This window comes from Talpa occidentalis, unplaced genomic scaffold, assembly GCF_014898055.3.
Source record: "Talpa occidentalis isolate TD23 unplaced genomic scaffold, MPIMG_talOcc4v2.1 talOcc4.13, whole genome shotgun sequence".
In the NCBI taxonomy this organism is placed as follows: Eukaryota; Metazoa; Chordata; class Mammalia; order Eulipotyphla; family Talpidae; genus Talpa; species Talpa occidentalis.
Window position 1 is genome coordinate 68,791,140 of NW_023601322.1, and position 24,181 is coordinate 68,815,320.

The following is a 24,181-nucleotide window of genomic DNA, read 5'->3' on the forward strand; positions in this document are numbered from 1 at the left end:
AGGAATTCATTCTGTTTGATGCAAATGCCCTCCATTACAGCAAAATTCAAGAGACTTTGAAACAGGTAGGATAAGTGAGGTTTTTTTTCCCCCTCCATAAGATCTCAAAGCTCTTAAAATAAACCTTAAAAAACCTGATACTCAGCTTCAGCTCTGAAAGCAGACAAATTGCAAACCTCGTGCAGTAAGACTCTCCTCTCCTCTGATCTTTTCCCTTTCTCTCTCTCAATTTATTTTAACATCCCCTTTCATGGTCTTACCTTTCTAGAAAGTTGATTCAGTCCTTCCTTGCCCGCTGTTAGCAGGAGAAGCAGCAGGGCTTCTGGCCCTGATTTATGGTTTACATTTTTTTCTCCATTTCCTGTCTTGGCAGCTCAGCCCCAGCATTTTGTTGGTCCCTCCCCCACCAGAATGGACAATGTCACCTTGAGTGACATGAAGCTTTGGCATGCCTGGTGATTTGGGCAAAACTGGAGACTCCATTTGCTAGATGAGGGCTTTTGCTATTCTGGAGCCATTATTCTTTCTCCTTGCCTGCCTAGTCCCTGTGAACCCTGTTGCCTGGGGAAATAGAGAACTCTTTATCATGATTAATTCTGGGATATTATCTCATGAAGTTACAGAATAGCATTTCAGAGCAAGGTGTCAAGGTGTCTCCCTGCAGTTCCCATGGAACAAGATGACCTTTCAGTTGCATTTTTTCACCATCTTTAGGGGACCATTTAAAGAGAGCTAAGGCAATAATTAGGACTAAGCAAAGAAAACTAATTTGGAGCCAGAAGATTTTAATAAGAAGCCTAAAAAATCAGGACCTGCTGATATATAATGATATAGGAGATTCAGTTTTGTTTTCTTCTATATTCCTTCAGTTTTTGCATTCACACCCCTCTCCCCCCAAGACTTAAGGACTCTCCTTTCTACCCCTGGTGGTAGAATGAGGATCTTGATGGTGACAGCCTGCTGAGATTTAGTCAGGCAGAGAGAGAAGAGGTGGGCTGCCTTCAGGTACTGCTAAATCCAGGAGTTTTGGTTCATCTGGGGGAAGGGTGAACTTGCTTTAGTTTCTCAACCATTTGCATTTCTCCAAGGGCTCTTTGAAACTGACTGTATTTCCCAGATCATTCTCTAAGAAATGCGGAATGAAAGAAATTTTCTAAGTGGTTCTAAGAGCCGTTTGGTCAGTCTTTCTGAGTAGTCAGAGGTCATTTCAAAGGTATGTGTATTTGTCTCCTTAAGGTCGTCTATAGGTGACAGTAGTAAGGCCCCCAATTAATTTGGGAGGTAGGCAGTTTGATATAGGAGTTAAGAGACTGGGCTTTGGAGTCAGATCTGCTTTCTGATTCTAGCTCTGCCACTGATTAGTGATGTGACCTTGGGAAAATAACCCTCCTGAGTCTTAGCTTCCTCAGGGTTGTTATGAGCTCAGTGTCTGGTGAGTAAATAGTCTCTAAATGTTAACTATAAGGGTTATTTTGAGATACTGATGGAAAATCACAGTGAAGGTAAACGAAGGTAAGAAGTTGCTAGAAGAGCTTTGAAGCTTCATTGGTGCCGTGTGAGAGAAAAAATCATCTAGCAAAAAGAAAAGTAGGAAAACTCTTAGATACTTCAATGAATTACCTTTTGTTTTACTACATTAGTAAATCCCAAGGCTTCCCTTTTGCTAATCACCAAGCTGATTGTTCTCCCCCAAGCCCCAGGCTTATTGCTGGCTTCTCTGCAAAGAGTTAGTAACCAAAGCAATCACAACGTTTGCCATTACCAAGACATTATTATTTTCATAAAACTTACTGCTGTTTCTCTACCTGCATTTTGAAGTGTTATAAGTAATTAAAACTTAGATGCAGTTGTCAGAATAGGTTCAGAAAATGCATTTTGGGATGCCGTACCTTTGCCCTTGCAGTGTGTTAATTTTAAGATTGGTTTACTCTAGGCACCTGTGTGCCTGCTTGCTCATACCATCATTCTTCCTAGAAGATTCAAGAAAGGGGTGAGGTGGCTCACTCCTTCTCTTTGTGTCCCTGGGAATTCAAGTAGTGAACAGGGGGTGGGGGGGGAAGTAACTTCTGCCATGTGTGTTCATGTTGGAAAAGGAAATATGAACTGGATGAAGCAAAGTAGCAGAGGTTTTAGGAGCCTCCGTTATGTTTCAAATAGTCAAGTGCAAACAAATAGATGAAAACCTTTGTTAAACAGTTTGGTTAGCTTTCTCATCCAAATGTTAGATTCTAGACTGTTTCTCTCTGTACCTGATAATTAGAACACTAAAATATTGGTTTGGCCTTTGATAACTCTTTCTGTGTTGTGGGGAAAGAAGAGACTTTTCTGGATATGCTGCTGCAGTGGAGTTGCCAGTGGCCATTATTTCAAGTCCTGGCCATTATTTCACCTGCACATGTCTGACTTGTGAATGTCATATACAGTAAAGGAGAAAGGCATAATACTCAAGAGTGCACAATGACCCAGGTTAAAATCCTGACTTTGCCACTACTAGCTGGGTGTATTAGACCTGTGTGACTGCTATAACAAATTAATACAAACTTGGTAGCTTAAAACAACAGTTTCATTCTTTTAGTTCTAGAGACCAGGTGTCTGAAGTCATTAACTGGGCAGAAACCAAGGTCCTGGCAGGGCCACATGCTCTCAGAGGTTTAGGGCAGAATCTGTTCCTTGCTTCTTTAAGTTTATGGTGGCTGCTGGAATGTCTTGGCTTGTGTTTGCACCACTCTTAGTTTTCACGATGTATCACCTTATGTGCCTGTGTCAAGACTCCCTCTGACTCTTTCTTATGAGATCATTGTGATTATATTTTTGGCCTATGCAGATAATCCAGGATGATCATTTTAAGATTCTTAGCCAATCATCACATCTTGAAAAACCTTTAATTTCCCATTAGGTAACATTTACAGGTTCTAGGCATTTGGTCTTTGGAGGGCTATTATTCTATCTAATCCACTGGCTTGACTTTGATAAGTGATTTTCACCAATGAATGTTTGTTTCCTCATCTATAAGATAACAATGGTAATATCATTAGATGAGGCAGAAATAAAACCTTGCATGCCAAGACCTTGGCACCGTGCCATATATGTAGTTGAGGACATAGAAAATATTGTGTGTGTGTATAGATTTAAGAGATCAGCTGGTATGCCCCCCAAGGTATAGCCCCTTTTACCGGGTCCTCCATTTTCCTTTCTTAGTGCATGGACTGGTTTGGGGATCACGTCTCACCCTTTCAGCGTGTAATGGACTGAATGTCTTCCAAATTCATTTGTTGAAGCCCTAACCCCTAGTGTGCCAGTATTTGGAGTAAGGAAGTAATTTGGAAGTAATTAAGGTTAAATGAGGTCATATAAGGGTGGAGGCCCTGATTTGATTAGGATTAGTATCCTTATAAAAAGAAACACTGAAGAGCTCTTTCTCTCTTTTATTTTTTTCTGCACCCATGAACTGAAGAAAGGCCATGTGAGGACATAGAAAGAAGTCTGCTGTGCATAAGCCAGGGAGAGTATTCTAACTAGAAACCACATCAGCCAGAACTTTGATCTTGGACTTCTTGCCTCCAGAACTATGAGAAAATAAATGTCTGTTGTTGAAGCCACCAGTCTGTGGTGTTTTGTTAGGGCAATCCTAGCTGACTAACACAGGGACTATGACTTGGCTTATACTCGCTGTGTCCAGATACTTAGGGAGACACTTGGACTCTGGAATTATGCCCAATTACCCTTTGAGACAGTATGCTGTGTTGCTGCTTTTCCATAGATAATTGTAACTCTATAATGAAGCATGAAAGAGTATTATTTTTACAGTGGTATTTAGTATCTGATAGCTATTAGCCAAAAGGTACTGTGTCCCCAGCGAGATACTGTAAATACATTTTATCTGTTTTATTACCTGCTGTTTCATGAACACATCCCTGAAGCATTTTAATCTTGTTTTTCATACTTGTCTTCAAGTGAGGAATTGTTCTGATTTGCAACTTTGGGAGATAATTACTATGTGCATTAATTTCAGTTCTTTTCTTCCCCTCCATTTATAACTGGTTTCTTGAGAAAATATTCCCCTAAATCTACACTAACCTGGAGACAAGTCACTTGATTAAAAGGGTGTTTTACAAAACTGGTTTCTCTGCCTCCCTTGGCACACTGATGGGAGGACTATGTCAGCAGCGTCCTACCTGGGGTCAGCATCTCCCCTGGTCTCTGCTTAGATGAATAAGAAGCTTTTGACCCCCGCTGCATTGCGGAGTATTTTTTTTTTTTTAATACTGGATATTCCTGGACAAGGGTCAGAAGAGGCTCACCCCATTTTCTTATCGGAGATTCAGTCATAGACAATAATTGAACATGTGTTACATACAAGACATTGTTTGTGACACTGGAAAACTTGGTTCTTGCCTCACAGAGTTGATCAGTACTTGCTGATGAAGGGGATATGGAGCTGGACAGAGTGACTTGACTATTAAGAACTGAAGGACCAGACCAGGGGGTTGGTGTCAGGGGTCTAGTGGATAAAGGGTGCTGAAATCTCCCTTTACATACAACAGAATCAGGAACGTCCTGTTGAAGGCCGTGATGCTTACTTTAGCATTTGGATCTGGAAGAGGAAGCAGTGGAGGAGGAAGGCTATGTTGAGAATGGTTTGTTTTGCATTTAAATTTTTTATGATGTTTTGGCTTCATAAGTCCTTTTTTCATTGTAGACAGGACTCTATTTTTTTTTTTTTTAAATATTTAGTTGGGATTTATTCCACATATCTTACAATGTTCCTTTTTTTTTTTTTTTTAAAGACAGGGACTCTTATGAATGTTCTGTGTAAGTGCAGATGTCTCATATATGTCAAATGATCACCCATGACAGCTGAGGGAGAAGCTGGAAAAACAGTTTAGGTAAGTTGGCTTAGGACAGGGCAGAAGCAGGGATGTATGTTAGTAAGATGCCTGGTAAAAGAACTGAAGAAAGTGTGCATGCAAAAGCCAGAAAGAATTTGAATTAATTGGAACAGAATGGGAACCCAACTTAGAAAGGTCTGATATGGTCTTCACACCCAGGGAAAGTGCCCTGGGATGATTTCTGTCTGTGAGAATGATGCAGGACAAAGAGAAGTTAGCTGGGCATAAAGTTAGCTTCCCAGTTAGCCTGGGAAGAATGGCTTAATTCTTCTCTGAACCACCCATACCCCATATATCTTTCCATTATGACACTGGTTATACCATATGACAAGTACTTGTTTATATGCGTTTTCTTCTCTTAGAAGGTAAGAAATTTGGTCATCTTTGTATCTTGGTTACTTAAGATGGTGTTTGTCACATAGCAGGTGTTGCACGGATGTCTAGTGAACATGCTTGAGGTTAAGGCCCAGGGAAAATCATCCATTAAGAAATGAAACTTGAGGGGTTGGGATGAGACAGTGCGGGAAGGGAGTGGGTATCAGTACATGACTGGGTTGAGAGATGAATCAGAATAGAACTGCTAAGTGACAGGACACAGAGTCTAAATCATCTAAATGAAAAATCTACTAAACATTTTTTCTGTGTCAAATGTTGAACTAGCTGGGCTGAATGGACATGGTCCCTGACCACCTGATGCTTAGTGGTGGTGTCTTTTTCATATTCTCCAATTGTCATTTTATTTTTATGATGTTTGTTGATGGGAATATGTCTGGCAGTGGAAAAGAAGCACTATATAGGGCATTATAATAAATGCTACAATCAGGTAAGTGTAGGTACTGTGGCAGCACCTCATCTGGCCTAGTGATGGGGTTAACAAAGGCTTCCTTGAGGAAGTATCTTTTAGGATGAGTAGGAAACCTTTAGGAAACCTTGGAATTTGCCAGATAAGAGGAGGGAGGGAAAACAGAGTTCAAAACAATCATGGACAAAGACCCAGAGCTGGGAGACAAGTTATCTTAGGGCATTGGAAAACTGGTTCTATAATGCCTACTGTGGACAAGGAGAGGAAAGAGATAAAGCTGGAGACATTGATTTAGAATGGATGGGAGGTGGTGGAAGGTCTGGTTATAAAATTTGGTCTTTATCCTGAGGCCCCTGGAAAACTGCAGAATGGTTTTAAGCAGGGGAGGGTAGGATCAAATTCAGTTCTAGCTATAGGATAGTCACTGTAACACTTAATCAGGATGTGTGCTTGTGCTTTGCTGATCTTTTGCCCCAAGAACCTCTGACACTGCAGTGAAGTCTACCCATTTGCCCTCAGTGGCTGTCAGATGCAGGAGAACACAGTGTATGGGGAGTGTGGTCTGTGCGCGCCCAAGTCCCTGGTGTTTTATCTCAAACCCAAAGCCCAAGGCTGGTTGCTGAGCGTGTGTTCAGGACTGTAGCTCCCACCCCTTCTGCTGCTCTTCCCACTCTCATCTCAGAGCCCCTTTATAGCAGCTTAAAATTCTTCAGCCACTGCATCTTCCTCTGCTCTGTGCTCTCTGCAAATTGAAAAATTTTATGACATTGTCAAATCAATGGGAAAAGTTTTGAAAAGTAGGATTGAGAAATAAAGACCTCTTTGCCTTTTCTCCCTGTAAGGGAATTTGAAAAATATAGAAATTCTAAGTTATATGTTAAATATCCTTGGGGTTTCCTTTCCTTTCCTTTTGAAAGTTTTTTTTTTTTTTTTGCATTATCCAAAAATCCGACAGAGACGCTTGTGGGAAGATAATTCCTTTTGGCTGGAGCTTAAGCTCCACATTGTGAGCTTTTCAATTTTCTTTCACTGGTGGTGGGTTGGGCCCCAACTGTGCCAGAGCTCATCACAGTCCTGTTGCTGGGCGAGTTATCTCTGTGAAATCTGTGTGTTTTCCCCTTGTACCTACCTAGTGAAAGCCAAATTAAATCAATTTTTTAATCAAGGAGATGAATGACAGGTTTTCCTTAGAAAAGAAACCCCAAGGTTCCAAAGTACTGGATACAATAAAAAGTGGAGTTTCTATTTGCATGTGTGTCTTTAGGCATGGCTTTACCGTCAGGACAACAGGAGCTGCTTTTAAAGTAGTGTTTGGAAATACACCGTTCCAGGGAGATGAAGGAGAATGTCTTTCGCTCACCATTCTTCTCTTTCATAGTTGGCGCGTGCCTGTGTTTTCTCAAAACAAGGTACATCGTATGTAGGAGGTGCTTGGAGATGTTTGAAGGGATAAAAGGGTGGTTTTGAGCCTGGCCTTTTTTCTTTCTGGTTGCCCTCTCTTCCAGCTCCTCAAACTTGCTATTTGTTCGCTTCTTCATCTGTTTGTTCATTCATTCCACATGCCTTTACTCCTTATGGGCTGGTGTGAGGGCCAGTGGCAGGAAATGGGGCGAAAGGAAGTTTCCATTGAGTTGAAGCTGGGAGGCATGGCCAAATTTTTCTTTTTCAGTATCTCTTTGTCCTTTAATTTGAGAAACCAAATAAAAGTTTCAGCACCAACATACTCCTCCTGAAAATTGCTGCCTTTCATCTGCTTTGGTGGAAGGAAATCTCCCCAATGGTGAGATAAGTTGGCAGAGTGAATGGAGATGAAGATTCCTCAGCTCACTGTCTCTGTGCTGTGAGAAGTGGGGCTTTGGGGCACCAAGTTTGCCCTGCCTGGGAGTTGATTCCCATAATTGTAAGTGTTTCTTTGGGTTGTAGGCCCTCAGTGCACTGGCATCTCTGGAGAACTCATGCAAGGCACCAAACCTTCCTCCCAGTCCACATATCTGCTTGTTATTATGATTTAATGGGTGGAGAGAGAGAGAGAGAGAGAGAGAGAGAGAGAGAGAGAGAGAGACCGAGGCAGAGAAAGAGAGAAAGAAAGACTGTGTGTGTGTGTGCACACACACTCACAATTTGGGCAGGTGAGCAGGAAGGTAGATGGCTACTAGATAAAATTAAGTCATGATGGATGGGGAGGGATTGAGGGGAACGGGGGAAAAGTAGAGGGAAGTGATGAGGGGAGCTCCTGGGTTTTTTGGCTTGTGCAGTAGAGCTAAAACTGTGGAGGAACATCAGGAGTGTGTGGGGAAAAGCATGAGCTTAGCTTTGTATTTGTTGAATGTGAAACATAAGAGAGCAGAGCAGACATATCCTTTAGGGAGAGGTGGCACTAAGACTGCCTAGAATTGCAGGCTGCTTTCCTATTCATGTTATCCACTGGGGCTTTAGACTACTGTGGTGTCATCTTTTCATAGTGCACAAATTTTTGGTTTTTTTGGTTGCTCTCACATGGAAGAGTGAACAAGGTGTTTTTTACCAAAGACCAATTCAAGATTCTGTTTACCTGTTTCTTTCAGGTAGTAGATGTTGAGAATTTGCAAGTACTAACAAACCACTGAACTACAGAGCAAAAAAGTGAGTTCAAAAGTAGAGTTTACAAACAACAGTGATCCTCTTTTTTATTATGGGCAGCTCTGAAAAGGAGAGGGTTCCAGAGGTTAGAGATAAGACAGCAGTGAGTTATGTGTTTGAAACCCATCTGACCTGTCTGGCAGGAGGATTCTTGTATATCATGATGCTATTCCCATAAGTTCTTTGCTCCAGCCTTGTTGAAATAAATGCATGTTCCTAGTTTCATACCTGTATGCCTTCAAAAAGCTTGCTTACATTCGCTTGGGGTGCCTTTCTTGTCATCTGTTTGGCTGATTCCTTTTTTTTTTTAATTTATTCCCCAGTCTTTAAAGCTTACCTCTTCCAGGAAGTCTTCCCTGACCTTCATCTCCTGATGGAAATATCTACTTTCTTCTGGCTCAGAGCCATCTCTGTCAGGGCTCTTTGAACTCTTTAAACATACAGTATTTACTATAACTTCTGATTTACTTATCCATTTCCATCGTCTGTCTCGAAGTTCCCGGAGAACAGGACCCCTTTATTATTAGTCTTTGTATCTCCATCACCTGGTATATGTCTGCAGTGCAACAGGTCTTAATAAATATGAATAATTTGTCAGCTGGAGGTTGTGGCAACAGGATACTATGTTCCCTAGCACACAGGGTTCCTTCATCCTTTCATAATACACAAACTTTTGCTTTCTTTGGTAGCTCTTATATGGAGGAGTGAACAAGGTCTTTAAGAACAAATTTTTCTGGATTGACATGACTGTTAAATGCTCATCTGGGGTTGAAGTGGCTTTGGTGTGGGTGTGATACCACAGATAGTAAGTGAGCAGCACGTCTAGGCTGCGTGGGTGTAGTGCTGTTCTGTTTTTCTGGATGCTCTCCACGTTTCTGTGAACTACAGCCCAAACATCTGGCTTCTCTGAAACCAGGGCTTATACCTAGTTGTTTATGGGAATGTTTGGCTTTCTGAATGGGAGTCTGTAACATTAACCAAGCTTCTTCTACAGTGTTTTCTGTTGGCATTACTAGGGGTTGCAGTGGCTGTGGAAAGCTGCTACAAGATGTATCCCTGAGCAGTGAAAGGTAGAATGGAATAATTGGAAAGATGTGCCTTCCTGACTTTGTGGAAGGGCAGGCCCTTTAGGCAAAACAGAAGAAAGTATATGGAAGGTACTGCATGTGACAGAGACAAAGAGTAAGGCCAACCAAGAAGTGAGTGGTAGTTTTGTAAGAAAACTAGAAAGAATGGGTTTCCTGTAGTGAGGCTGAGGCAAGGGAGGGCCACTTGGCATCCCTCATGCCCCTGATGCTCCATAATAACATGTTGCTTATGGCCCAGTGGCATTGGGTTCAGAGCATCTGCTGTCCAAAGTGTAGGCTTCAAATGCTTATTGATCCTTGGCTGAGTTTGCTCTTCCTGGAAGCTGACTGTGAGACTGTTTCTTGGATCTATTTACCTGGGCAGGTAGCTGATGTGTAATCCCCTTCCAACAAAACTGAATTGTGAAGCGACTAGCTGGCAAGCTGTCCCTATGGAGCCTGCTGTGGCAGGAGAGACTTCCTGGGGTCCTTCTGGCATCCCCATCACAAGTTCACTCACTGGAACCCAAAGTCCCTCTGCAAGCTCCAGTCTGGGATGCTACTGTTGGCTGAGCTGTATGCCCCTGTCAGTTGCAGGCTGATGACTCTGGCAGGCTGGGATTTGGTTGGTGGCATCTTCCAGAGTCCTCTGACCCTACCTGCTGTCACAAATCCTGTTGTATCCCTTTTGTACATAGGCTTGAATGTCTACTGGTATACCAACTCATAAGAAGGACAGATACCAGATGGGAAAAGTATCTCTTTTGGGTGTGTGTGTGTGTGTGTGTGTGTGTGTGTTTAAAACACTTAAAAATAAATTGTAGCCTGCTTGGCAGTTTTCCATGCTCAGAATGTTTGTCATGTTCTTGCTGTCCTGTGGAGGTCAGCAGAGTTGTGAAGAGAAACCACCTCATTAGGACATTGTTGACGAAAACCAGAGAGCTCCTGGCACCTCCCCCAGGGATATGGGCTCCTCCCTTTCCATGGCCTGCCAAGGCCAGGGCACGGCTCCCCGGGGCAGGATGCTGTGTGCCAGTGTCCAAGGATGTTAAGGAATTTAATTAAGCAATTAATAGACTAGGGAACGTTTAAAGTTAAAGTGTGATTTTGTTGACATTAAACAGTTATTTAAATATCAGTTAATCTTTAGTGCCTTTTTTTTTTAAAGATTTATTTTTTATTTATACAATAGCTGGGATACAGGCCAGAGGCGTGGGAGGGTGAGAGAATTCACCAGAGACAGAGTGGGGAGTCACACAAGCAGACAGACTGAAAGCACTGCTGAGGGGACTAGCGGGCAAGAGAGGAGAGGTCTGCTGTGCCACGTGGGAATTTCCCTGGCCAGCCAGGAATCGAACCCGCACTGTAAACACTGTGGACAGCTTCACAGTGCTATGCTCAGCCAGCTGCGCCACCAGGGAGGCCCTAATTAGTGCTTTTTAATAATGCTGCTTGAACTTGTTTGGTTACTGCAGTTGACATGGAAACTTGACAAACTCAAGTTCAGTGTGGAGGCATGGGGCACAGTTCAACACAGACTTGGAGGAGGAGGGGATGAGAGAACACATGATTTACAGCTGCCGAAATAATTCCCTTGCTGATTGCTGTCCTCTATACTGCTGATGCAGTGAATTGTTAATGGTATAGGCTCTTGTGCTAATCAGAGTTGGGATGAGGCCATTTTGATTGTTGGGAATAAACAGGTTGGGAGGAACATTTTAAGTTGGAGACTAATGCCATATTTCCTCTCAACCCCAGCACAGGATCTAATCTTTGGGGAGCGCTTTGATATGAGGACTGCATCCTGTTGGGGGAAGGCAGCCACTGAATTTTGGAATGTTGTTCACATAATGAGAGGAATTGGGGAAATGAAAGTCTAGGAGTAGGGTTCAGCTTAAGGAGCTGCAGACATGCTGAGTTGCCTATAGACACCTCTATGGAGTGGTTGTTGAGCCCTGTGAAGGTCTCTCTGCCTTAAAAACAAACTGGGCTGCACACCTGCCAGGGGGAGTGTCATTTTCAGGATAAAAGTATTCCTCTGCCAACCTGTTCATATTTCTAGTTATTTATTCCCTTGCTTATCAACCATACTTGTATTCAGTGCTTGCTGTGTCCTAGACCCTGCCCTAGCTCCGGATGGAATAATGAATGAAGAGGGTGTCCTTACCCTCAGGATGTTTGGTGGGTCTTATGATAGTTGCACAGAGAATTAAAGGAGAACATGGAAGACCAACAAATCAAATTGAGCATGATGTAAAAATGATCTTCTTACCAAACTAAGCTTATCCCAACAATGCAAGGATGGTTTCACAATAAGAAAGTCTGCACATAAATTTCCCACATTAAAAGTTAAAGGGAAGGAGGGGTGGAATGAGGAGGGATTAGGGTCAAAATAAGGGGGGTGGGAATTGTATGGGGACTATAACCAAGATGAAAATGCATACATTGTGCAAAAATGATAGATGATGTAAAATTATATAAAATAAAATTTAAAAAAGTTAAAGGGAAAACTATATATATATATATTTATTTATTTATATAAGAGCTGGGGTACAGGCCAGAGGTGTGGGGGGTGAGAGGATTCACCAGAGACAGAGTGGGGAGCAGAGCAGGCAGACTGACTGAAATACACTGCTGAGGGGAGCAGCGGGCGAGACAGGAGAGGTCTGCTGCGCCATGTGGGTTCTTCCCTGGCTGGCCGGGGATGGAACTCCTGCTGCAGAGGCTGCTGATAGCTTCATAGGTTGCATCTTAACCCCTTGCGCCACCAGGGAGTCCCTATAATCCTCTTATTAGATATACAAAACACACTTGATAAAATTTATCACCTGTTTGTGATAAAACCTCTTAGTTGCCTAGAAATGTAAGGGTATTTCTCTACCAGTAAAACTACAGAACTTGTAATTTTTTGTTTCTTAAATTTTTATGACAGACCAATGTAAAACTACTAGCTAGTTTTAGCAATTGCCAACTCATGAGCATTCTTTTATTTTTTAATGTGGTTGTGCATGTGTGCATGTGTTTCTGTATAGCATAAAATTAAAAAAAAATTGCCATTTCAACCATTTTTAGATGTTCAGTTCAGTGGCATTAATTTTATCCAAGTGTTGTGCTACCGTTACTAATATCTATTTCTAAAACACTTTCATGACTCTAAACAGAATAAATCCATTAAGCAAAAACTTCACATTACTCCTGCCCCAGTGATCTATAATCTACTTTCATTTGAATTTGCCTATTTCAGACCTTTATATAACAGCATTATAGAATATTTGTCCCTTTGTGTATGACTTATTTCACTAAGCATAATAGTTTCAAGGTTCACCCATCTTATAACATCATCCAGACTTCATTCCTTTTACTGACTACTTTTCCCTTGTATGTGCGCTCATGATTGCTGAACAATGGGGTTATGTTCTGAGACATGCTTCCTTAGGCAATGTGATTATTGTGCGAATGTCATAGAGTGTGATTACACAAATCTAGACGGTATAGCCTACTATACATGCATGGTGTGAACTGTTGGAACCACTATTGTATATGTGTCTGTGAGTGACTGAAACATCCTTAAGCAATGCATGACTTAAACACTATTTCAAACATATCAGTTTCATCTATTGATGGATACTTGTGACTTTTATGAACAATCACATGCAAGTATCTCAGTCATTATCTTCAGATCTTTTGGGAATATACCTAGGAGTGGAATGGCTGGGTCATATAATTTTATGTTTAGCTTTTTGAAGAACTCCTGAACTTTTCTACAGTGCCTGTACTGTTTTACATTGCCACTGGCAACATACCAATTTCTCGATATCCTTGCCAATATTTGTTGTTTTCATTTTTTAAAAAAAGTCATACTAATAGATGTCAAATAGTATCTCATTGTGGCTTTGATTTGCATTTCCTTAGTGACTGATGATACCGAGCATCATCTCGTGTGCTTACAAGCTCTTGTGAATCTGCTTTGGAGAAATGTCTACTAAAGTTTCTTCCCCATATTTAATTTGGGTTGCTTATTTTTTTGTTGTTCAGTTGTAGTAATTAGCTATATATTCTGAATAATAAAACCCTTACACAATAATGTGATTTGAAAATATTATCATATATTTTGGGGGTTGTCCTTTTACTCTCTGGCTAGTGTCCTTTGAAGCACGAAAGTTTTAAATTTTTATGAAGTCCAGTTTATTTATGTTTTCTTTCATTGCCTGTGTCTTTGCTGTCATAATTAAGAAACTATTACCATAATAGTTAATATGACATATTAAGTATTGTCATAACTAAGAAACCCCTGATGGCGCAAGGGGTTAAGACACAACCTATGGGACATCCACAGCCATTGCAGCATGAGTTTGATCCCCGGCCAGGGAGCTACCCACATGGCACAGCACACCTCTCCTGACTCGCCCACTGCTCCCCTCAGCAGTGTAGTTCCGTTGATCTGCCTGTTCTGTTCCCCATTCTCTCTGGTGAATCCTCTCACTCCCTGCACCTCTGGCCTGTACCCCAGTTCTTGTATGCATAAATAAATCTTTGGTTAAAAAAAAAAAAAAGAAACTATTACCAAACCTAAGATCTTGAAAATAGTATGTTTTTTTCTAAGGATTTTATAGTTTTAGCTCTTAAATTTAGGTCTTGATCTATATTTAGTCAACGGCACACTTGTTAAAAATCAATTGACTGTGTGTGAGTGTGTAGATATGCTTATCTCGATCATGTTATTTATCATGCTGTTTTGATTACTATGTTTATGGAAAGTTTTGAATGTGAGTTGTGTAAATGACCCAACTTTGTTCTTCATTTTCAAAATTGTTTTGGGTATTTAGGGTTCTTTGAAAATTCCATGTGGATTTTATGTGGGTTTTTCCAGTTCTGTGGAAAACACCATTGGGATTTTGGCAGGGATTGTACTGAATCTGCATATTGTTTTGAGTGGTATTGTCATTTTAATATTAAGTCATCTCGTGAACTCAGAATGTCTTTTTAGTCCTATCTTTTTATTTTACATGTTTTAAGGATTTTATTTTATTTATACAAGAGCTGGGGTACAGGCCAGATGCGCGGAAGGGTGAGACAATTCACCAGAGACAGAGCAGAGAACAGAACAGGCAGCTGACGAAACACACTGCTGAGGGGAGGTCTGCTGCGCCATGTGGGATTCTCCCCGGCCAGCCGGGATCGAATCCGCGCGAGGCTGCGAACAGCTTCACAGTGCGGTGTTCAACTACCTTCACCAGCAGGGAGGCACGCTCTTTTATTTCTTTTAGCAATGTTTTATAGTTGTCAGTTTACAAGTCTTTTGCCTCCTTGGTTAAATTTATTCCTAAGGTTTTGTTCTTTTTGGTACTGTTTCATTTTGTTTGGAATTCTGTAAATTATGATTATTTTGTATATGCCGTATTTGCTATTCTAATTGTGGCAGATAGATGTTTTCTTAACTTTACGAACCCCACAGAACATAAGATGGTGCCTTCAGAGGACAACCTCTTAGAAAGTATTTTGTGAATTAATGGTGTTAAATAAAACAGACTCAATTGAATTAACAGAAGATTAATTATTGTAAAGGTGATAGATATGTCTTCAAGCAGGTTACATTTGAGTTGGTCAAATTTAGAAAGATGAAAGGAGTTAGAGATGTGGAGAAATGAGAGTGTAGTTCAGGGAGAGGAAGCAGTACAAAAAGCAGTACAGAAAGTAGAGTTTGATGCTTTTTTGTTTTATTTTTTCTAAATATTTATGTATACAAGAATTGGGGTATAGGCCAGAGGTGAGTGGGGTGAGAGGCTTCACTAGAGACAGAGTGGGGAACAGAACAGATGGATTGACTGAAAGACACTGCTGAGGGGAGCAGCGGGCGAGACAGAGGGCTGCGCCATGTGGGTAGCTCTCTTGCTGGCTGGGGATTGAACTGGTGCTGCATTGGCTGCAGATACCTTCATAGTGCTGCGTCTTAACCCCTTGCACCACCAGGGAGGCCTTGATGCTATTTTTTTTTGTAAGAAAATTATTTTTTTAATTTAAATTTTATATTCCCCATACAATTACAACCCCCTTATTTTGACCCCAATCCCTCCTTTCCCCACTGCGCACCCCCCATAGAGTGTCTCTGGTGCATAGTTGTTTGTTGATTTTGAGATTTTCTTTCTCTATAGTTACTCTTTTTCCTGGTCCCTTATTTAAGTTTTCTAGATTCCTGCTATGAGAGTGACCATCTGGTATTTTTCTTTTTCTTTCTGGCTTATTTCACTGAGCATGATCCCTTCCAGCGCCATCCATGTTGCTGCAAATTGCATGTGTTTATCTTTTTGAATGCTGAGTAATATTCCATGGTGTATATGTACCACATCTTCTTGATCCAGTCATCTATTTTTGGGCATTTGGGTTGTTTCCAAAGCTTAGCTATTGTAAGTAGTGCTGCTATAAACATAGGGGTGCAGGTGCTCTTTGGAATTGATGTTTCTGTGTCCTTTGGGTAAATACCTAGGGGTGGAATTGCTGGATCATATGGAAGCTCTATCTTTAGTAGATCAAGAAATTTCCACACAGCTCTCCATAGTGGTTGGACCAGTTTGCACTCCCACCAGCAGTGCAGGAGAGTTCCTTTTTCTCCACAACTTCACCAACATTTGTTGTTGCTAGTTTTTTTAATCTGTGCCATTCTCACTGGTGTAAGATGGTATCTCATGGTAGTTTTGATTTGCATTTCCCTGATTACAAGTGATGTTGAACATTTTTTCATATGCCTGTTGGCCATTTGCATTTCCTCTTCAGAGAAATTTCTTTTTAGCTCTTCTGCCCATTTTTTGACTGGATTATTTTCTTTGTTGTTGTTGAGTCTCATCACCTCTTTGTAGATTTTTTGTGATCAGTCCTTTATCATTAGTGTGTGCAAAAATGTTCTCCCAGTCGGTGGGGTTTCTCTTTGTTTTTGTTATTGTCTCTTTTGCTGTGCAGAAGCTCTTTAATTTGATGTAGTCCCAGCTGTTGATCTTTGCCTTCACTATCACTGCTTTGGGTGATGTGTCTGTAAAGATGTCTTTGATGTGCACATCATGTAGTGTTTCGTCTATATTTCCTTCTATTTCTTTTATGGTTTCAGGTCTTATGTCTAGTTCTTTAATCCATTTTGAGTTGGTTTTTGTGCATGGTGTGAGGTAGTAGTCAAGCTTCATTCTTTTGCATGTAGCGACCCAATTTTCCCAGCACCATTTATTGAACAGACTTTCTTTGCTCCAATGCATAATCTTTGCTCCTTTGTCAAAAGATTAGTTGACCATAAATCTGTGGGTTTATTTCTGAATTTTCGATTCGATTCCATTGGTCTGTGTATTTGTTCTTGTTCCTATACCATGCAGTTTTGGTGATTATGGCTTTGTAGTATAGTTTGAAGCCTGGGAGTGTGGTGCCTCCATTCCCTTCCCTTTTTTTCAGCAGAGCTTTGGCTATTCAGGGTTTTTGGTGGCTCCATATGAATTTCATCAATAATTGTTCTATTTCTTTGAAGAATGACATTGAAATTTTTATTGGAATAGCATTGAATCTGTATATTGCTTTTGGTAGGATGGCCATTTTAATAATGTTTATTCTTCCAATCCATGAGTAGGGGATGTCTTTCCATTTCTTTGTGTCTTTTATTTATTTATTTATTTGTTTGTTTATTTTTGTTTTTTAGAGGCATGCTTTATTTATTTATTTATTTGTTTGTTTGTTTGTTTTGTTTATACATGCACTGGGTACAGTCAGAAGCGCGGGAGGGTGAGAGAATTCACCAGAGCCAGAGCGGGGAGTAGAGCAGGCAGAAGGACTGAAGTACACTGCTGAGGGGAGCAGCGGGCGGCTGGAGAGGTCTGCGCGCCATGTGGGACCCTCCTCCGGTGGCCGGGGAGCAGCCGGGGATCGAACCGGTGCTGCAGAGGCTGAGCGCAGCTTCGTAACCCAGCGCTCAACCGCTGCGCCACCGGGGAGGCCCTCTTCTATTTCTTTTAACAATGTTTTATAGTTTCCTTTGTATAGGTCCTTTACCTCTTTTGTTAGATTTATTCCCAAGTATTTGATTTTTTTTGTTTCGATAATAAAAGGGATGGGTTTTTTGATTTCTTCTTCTTCAGATTTATTATTTGTGTATAGGAAGCCTACTGATTTTTGCGTGTTGATTTTGTATCCTGCCACTTTACTGAACTGATTAGTTGAATTAGTTTTTCTGTGGAGTTTTTGGGGTTCTCTATGTATATTAGCATATCATCTGCAAATAGTGATAGTTTGACTTCTTCTTTTCCAATTTGGATTCCTTGTATGTCTTTCTCTTGTCTTATTGCTCTGGCTAGGACTTCCAGTATTATATTGAAAAGCAGTGGTGAGAGTGACCATCCTTGTTTTGGTCCAGATCTTAATGGAAATGCTTTCAGCTTTTCACCATTGAGAATGATACTGGCTGTGGGCTTGTCATATGTGGCCTTTATGATGTTGAGATATGTTCCTTGTATCCCAAGAATTTCAAGGGCTTTTATCATGAATGGGTGTTGCACTTTGTTGAAAGCTTTCTCAGCATCTATTGATACTATCATATGGTTTTTGTATTTCTTTTTGTTGATGTTTTAGATAACGTTGATTGATTTTCCGATGTTGAAACATCCTTGTGTCCCTGGAATGAATCCTACTTGGTCGTGGTGAATTATCTTATGGATACATTGTTAGATTCTGATAGCTAAAATTTTATTGAGGATTTTTGCATCAGTGTTCATTAGCGACATTGGCCTGTAGGTTTCTTTTTTTGTATTGTCCTTGTTCGGTTTTGGTATTAGCGTAATGTTGGCTTCATAGAACGTGTTTTATATTATCCCTTTCTTCTCAATTTTTTTGAAGAGTTTGTGAACGATAGGCACTAATTCGTTTCTGAACGTTTGGTAGAATTCATTTGTAAATCCATCAGGTATTGGGCTTTTGTTTTAGGGAAGGTTTTTGATTACCATTTCAATTTTGCTGCTTGTAATTGGTCTGTTTAGGTGTTCTATTTCTTCTTTATCTAGCTTTGGGTGATTGTAGAGTTGTAGGAATTTGTCCATCTCCTCTAGATTGTTGAACTTGTTTCCATATAACTGTTCATAGTAGTTTCTGATTATTCTTTTGATTTCTGCTGTGTCCGTTGTGATTTCTCCTCTTTCATTTGTGATCCTGTTTATTTGTGCTTTCTCCCTTTTTTCCTTTGTGAGCCTGGCTAGGGGTTTGTCTATTTTATTTATTTTTTCGAAGAACCAGCTCTTGGTTTCATTGATCTTTTGGATTTTTTTTTTAGTTTCAATTTCATTTATTTCTGCTTTGGTTCTTATTATTTCTTTTCTTCTATTGGTTTTGGGTTTTTTTGTTGTTCATTTTCTAGTTCTTTGAGCTTCGAGATTAGGTTGTTTCTTTGAGTTCTTTCCTGTTTCTTGATGTGAGCCTCTATTGCTATTTATTTTCCTCTTATTACTGCTTTTGCTGCATCCCATACATTTAGGAAATTGGTGTCCTCCTTGTCATTCAATTCAAAGAATTTTTTAATTTCTTCTTTGATCTCATTAATCCAGTGGTCTTCCAGTAGTGTGGGTTTCAATCTCCATGAGGTAGGAGAGTTCCTTGCCTTCTCTTTATGGTTTATTTCTAGTTTGATGCCTTCATGGTCAGAAAAGATGCTTGGTACGATTTCAATCTTGGTGTATCTGTTGATGTTTGTCTTGTGTCACAGTATGTGATCGATCTTGGAGAATGATCCGTGTGCGCTTGAGAAAAATGTGTACTCAGATTTTTTTGGGTTTAGTGTTCTATAGATGTCTGTTAAGCCCAAGCGCTCTAGATCCTTATTGAGAGCTTTAGTGTCTTTACTTATTTTTTGTCTCGTTGATCTATCCATTGTTGATAGTGGTGTGTTGAAGTCTCCTACTACGTATGTGTTTTCTCTGATGTCTGTTTTCTTTTTTTTTTTTAAATTTTTTTTAGAGGCATGTTTTATTTATTTGTTTGTTTGTTTATACATTCACTGGGTACAGTCAGAAGCCCGGGAGGGTGAGAGAATTCACCAGAGCCAGAGCGGGGAGCAGAGCAGGCAGAAGGACCAAAGTACACTGCAGAGAGGAGCAGCGGGCGGCAGGAGAGGTCTGCGCGCCATGTGGGACCCTCCTCCGGTGGCCGGGGAGCAGCCGGGGATCAAACCGGTGCCACAGAGGCCGCGGGCAGCTTCGCAACCCAGCGCTCAACTGCTGCGCCACCGGGGAGGCCCTCTGATGTCTGTTTTCAAAGATGACAATAGTTGTCTGATATATTTTGGTGCTCCTTCGTTTGGTGAGTATATGTTAATGAGTGTTATTTGTCCTTGAAGTATTGTCCCCTTGATCATAATGTAGTGACCACTGGGGTCTCTTTTTACCTTTTTGAGTTTGAAATCTGTTTTTATCTGATATAAGTATAGCTGTTCCACGCTATTTTTTTAAATTTTATTTTTATATTTCCCATACAATTGCAACCCCCTTATTTTTTTTTTTTATAATTCAGAGGAATAGAGTCACACCCCTTTTTTAATTTTATTTATTTATTTATTTATCTTTTTAAAGATTTATTTTTATTTATTTATACAAGCACTGGGTATAGTCAGAAGCGCGGGAGGGTGAGAGAATTCACCAGAGCCAGAGCTGGGAGCAGAGCAGTTAGAAGGACCGAAGTACACTGCTGAGGGGAGCTGCGGGTGGCAGGATAGGTCTGCGTGCCATATGGGACCCTTCTTTTTTTATTTTTATTATTTTAAAATTTAATTTTATATTCCTCATACAATTGCAACTCCCTTATTTTGACCCCAATCTCCCTTTCCCCGTTCCCCCCCCCCCATAGTGTGTCTCTCGTTCATAGTTGTTTGTTGATTTTGATTTTTTCTTTCTTATAGTTATTCTTTTTCCCGGTCCCTTACTTAGGTTTTCTAGATTCCTGCTATGTGAGAGACCATCCGGTATTTTTCTTTTTCTTTCTGGCTTATTTCGCTGAGCATGATCCCTTCCAGCTCCATCCATGTTGCTGCATATTGCGTATGTTTATCTTTTTTGAATGCTGAGTAATATTCCATGGTGTATATGTACCACATCTTCTTGATCCAGTCATCTATTTTTGGGCATTTGGGTTGTTTCCAAAGCTTAGCTATTGTCAGTAGTGCTGCTATAAACATAGGGGTGCAGGTGCTCTTTGGAATTAATGTTTCTGTGTCCTTTGGGTAAATGCCTAGGGGTGGAATTGCTGGATCATATGGAAGCTCTATCTTTAGTGGGTTGAGGAATCTCCACACAGCTTTCCATAGTGGTTGGACCAGTTTGCACTCCCACCAGCAGTGCAGGAGAGTTCCTTTTTCTCCACACTTGACGCTGTTTTAAATGAAATTGCTTTCTTAATTTCTATTTATGATTTGTTTATTTCCAGTATGCAGAAATATAACTCATTTTTGAGTGTTACTTTTGTACCCTGCAATTTATTAGCTTCACTATATGGGGTATATTTTATAGGATTTTTTTTACATATAAGACCATGCCATATGCTAACAGAGGTGGTTTTGTTCTTTCTTTCCAATATGGATGCCTTTTTGTTATTTTTGCCTAATTGTTCTGGCTAAAAATTCCAGTATGATGTTGAATATAAGTGGCAAAAGATGCATTTTTTGTTGTTGTTACTGATCTTAGGAGAAAACCTAGGGGAAAACCATTTAGTCTTTCACCATTTAGTAAGATGTTAACTGTGGGTTCTTCACATATGACTTTTATTATGTTGAAAAGTCTTCTATTTCTGTTTTTTTTTTTTAAGTTTTTATCATGAAAGGCTTTTGGATTTTTTAAATGTCCTTTATCATCAATTGAAATGATCATGAGATTTTCTTTTTTTTTTCTTCATTCTGTCAATGTGTTATGTGGATTGTTTTCATGTGTTGACCCATTCTTGTATTCCTGGGAGAGACTGCACTTGATAATGTTGTACAATCCTTTTACTATGCTTCTCCCTTTGGTTTGCAAATATTTTATTCAGGATTTTTGAATGTATGAGGGATATTGGTCTTTATTTTCCTTTATTGTCTTCTTGTCTTGCTTTGGTATCAGTATAATTCTGTCTTCTTAGAAGGAGTTAGGAAGTGTTCTCTTTTCTTCTGTTTTTGGAAGAGTTTTAGAAGGATTTGGGAAAGTTCTTAACAGGCACTCTGGCTAATAGGTTCTGGGATGTTCAGCATGGAGGTACCTATTTAGAACTCTGGCCTTGCAGATGGGCCAGGTCACCTTTTCCCTATGTTGTCTGAACACCTCCATCTTGGTCCCCTATGTTAGGGAGTCTGAAATACTGATGATGTAAAATGTAAGGCGCCCTGGCAAACAGAGCTGTGTTCATAAGTTGGCCTTTAAGACTGCAGCTTATTCCTTTTGCTCTCTTTCTTTGGTCTGGTGGAGCTATGGTCTGTTCATGTGCTTCCTGAATAAGAACAAAGCCTCTGAACCTCCCAATGGCCAAATTAAATCAGCTGACTTGATCAGATGACACTTCAGTCAGTTCTGTATTGAAAAGAATGTTCTCTCATATATCTAATACTTCAGGAAGAAAAGTTGCATTGAACATGATTTTCCATAAGTCTAACCACCTCTGATCATAGAGGTGGCCATCACACAGTTTTTTCAAAGTAGCAATTCATATACATGTGCTTTTGTGTTTTGCTTCAACTTGGCAATATTTAATGTTTTTTTATGCATTACCACATCCATCTTTTCACCAATTTTAAGGCAGCATTTTCTATTCTGCTGCTCTGCAGGACCCCTTTTTGAGATTATTCATTTTATCCATTCAACAGATTTTTTTTTTTTTGAGCGTCGGGGCAGTGGTTGGTAATGAGGATACAGCAGTGGGTTAGGTAAACTATTGTTCCTACTCAAGGAATCCCTCGTCAGAGGGTTCTAGTTATTTTAGTCTTGTGAAATAAAATTGCATTGACCACCTAACACAGCCTTGGAAAGGATGAAGAAGTTGTGTATTTCCTAGTCTTGGCTTCTGTCATTGCCTTCTAAAATGCAAGGGAGGCCTTGGAAGAACAGTGGCAGTTCTGCTGGTAAATGGGCTCTCAGCAAAGCCCAGGATGGGGAGCCCTGGGACCACGGCAGAGTCAGCTCTGAAATGGAGCTGCCGCAGCAGGGAGGACTGCTGTTTCCTAGGCAATGCTCTGCTTAATATTTTTAGTGCGTGGTCACGGCAGTACTAAATGTGGTTTCTGATCCCAAATTGGTAATAAATGTAGACATATTTAGAGTCAGAAACAATGCATTTAAAATCCTCTGCTTCTTAATTGTCCTGCCAAGTGCTGAGTTTAGGTTTCTTTGTTTCTTGGCTACCTACCCAGCCTCCCACCATCTCTCAGAGAAGGCGCCCGGATTTTCTCTGGGCGTTAGGTGGGATTGTGAAAGCCTTGAGTTATGATTCCCTGAGCTGTGTTGAGAGGCATCTGATTTTTGTGTTTCTGCCCACGTATGTAAATGTGTACATTTAAAAATCCTCCTTTCATCCCTCTCTCAGGCGTGTTAAAAATAAAATATGTTTCAAGTTTTTGCAAAGCTGAGTGCTTCGGGATTGCGTGCAGACCTAAAGTACACTCCCCTCAGCAGTCCCTTCTGCCTGCTCTGCTCTGGTGACTCTCACCCTGGTGCTTCTGACTGTTATGTATCAATCATCAAATCAATATAAAATAAAATATGTTTCAGTTGCTGATTTACCTGGAAGACATAATCAGTGCCAACGTGGCAGTAGTGAATTCTGTGCTTCCTGACCCCTCCTCATGCTGCCACTAAGTGTTTCTTAAGTAAATGCAGTTTTCTTGGAGCTCAGTTAGTTTAAGGAGCACCCTTATAGTTGCCCAAATCATCATTGCAAAATTGTAATTTGTGACTCATGTTGCCCGGATCAGTATCCATTTTCTTCTGGCATATTTCAGGGAGGGCTTTCTTTTTAATAGATGTACCGTCCAAGACTCAGTTGTGGAAAGTCATGCTATTCATAGTCTACTGACTGTGAATGGGACATCAGCTACCCTAGGCAGTGATGGTGTCTTACATGTAGCTTTTGTTCCATAGTATGGTGCCCAGTTGCTCAGGGAACCTCGGCTAATGTTAAATATCTTTATGTGGCATCTCTTTCTGGGGCACAAATGCTCAATGTGTATAGTCCAAAGTGCCAGAGAGACTGGCTCAGAATTAGGGCTGCTATGCTTACTAATTTGCAGATACTCTGGAGCTATATACTGGAAGTCATACCTTTCTGCCTGTTGTAGTCCCATTAAGAGGCTCTGATCTCCGGAAGCTTGGAGACAGTAGGGGAAAGAAAAGATGAACTCTGATCCCTCCTCAGCCCCAGAATATGGTGTGTGAATGAATGTTTTAAAGTCCTTGATGTTCTTTGGGAGCAGGCTATAGAGAAAACCCATCGTGCCCACCATCATACAATCTAGTTTTTAAAACAGGAAGAAAGAAATAGACTCTGGGAGTCTTAATCTTTGTATGCCAGCTCACCTTCTTGGGCATCCCAGCAGTATAGATCTGTGGAATTTCCTTGCTTCTTTTTCCCTCCTTATTCCCCATCAGAGTTAGGAGAGAGCAGCAGGAATTTAGAGACAAGCTTGAGTCACCAGGAAAATGAGCTCTGAAGTGGCTGTTCTCAGTCAACTCTTCAGTGTGCACTGATGCAGAACCAGCCAGTATTGCTTAAAGGTTTCAGTGGAAATGCCTCTGTGGCCACCAAGTGTGTAGTTCAGGTGTGCAGGCACACCTATT

General features: G+C 40.6%; 1 protein-coding gene across 9 annotated transcripts in view; it reads left to right on the forward strand.

Moving 5' to 3' along the window:
- SIL1 (SIL1 nucleotide exchange factor) overlaps window positions 1–24,181 on the forward strand; it is a 212,886-nt gene that overhangs the window by 25,050 nt on the left and 163,655 nt on the right. For 2 of the 9 annotated variants that reach the window (XM_037509198.2, XM_054694344.1), the window contains exon 2: window positions 4,788–4,886. The exons of 6 other annotated variants lie outside the window; for them this stretch is intronic. The gene's annotated coding sequence lies outside the window, so the exon portion shown is untranslated. Of the gene's footprint in view, window positions 1–4,787; window positions 4,887–8,255; window positions 8,314–24,181 lie in introns of all 9 variants that reach the window. One more of the 9 variants, XM_054694345.1, reaches the window with a different exon arrangement.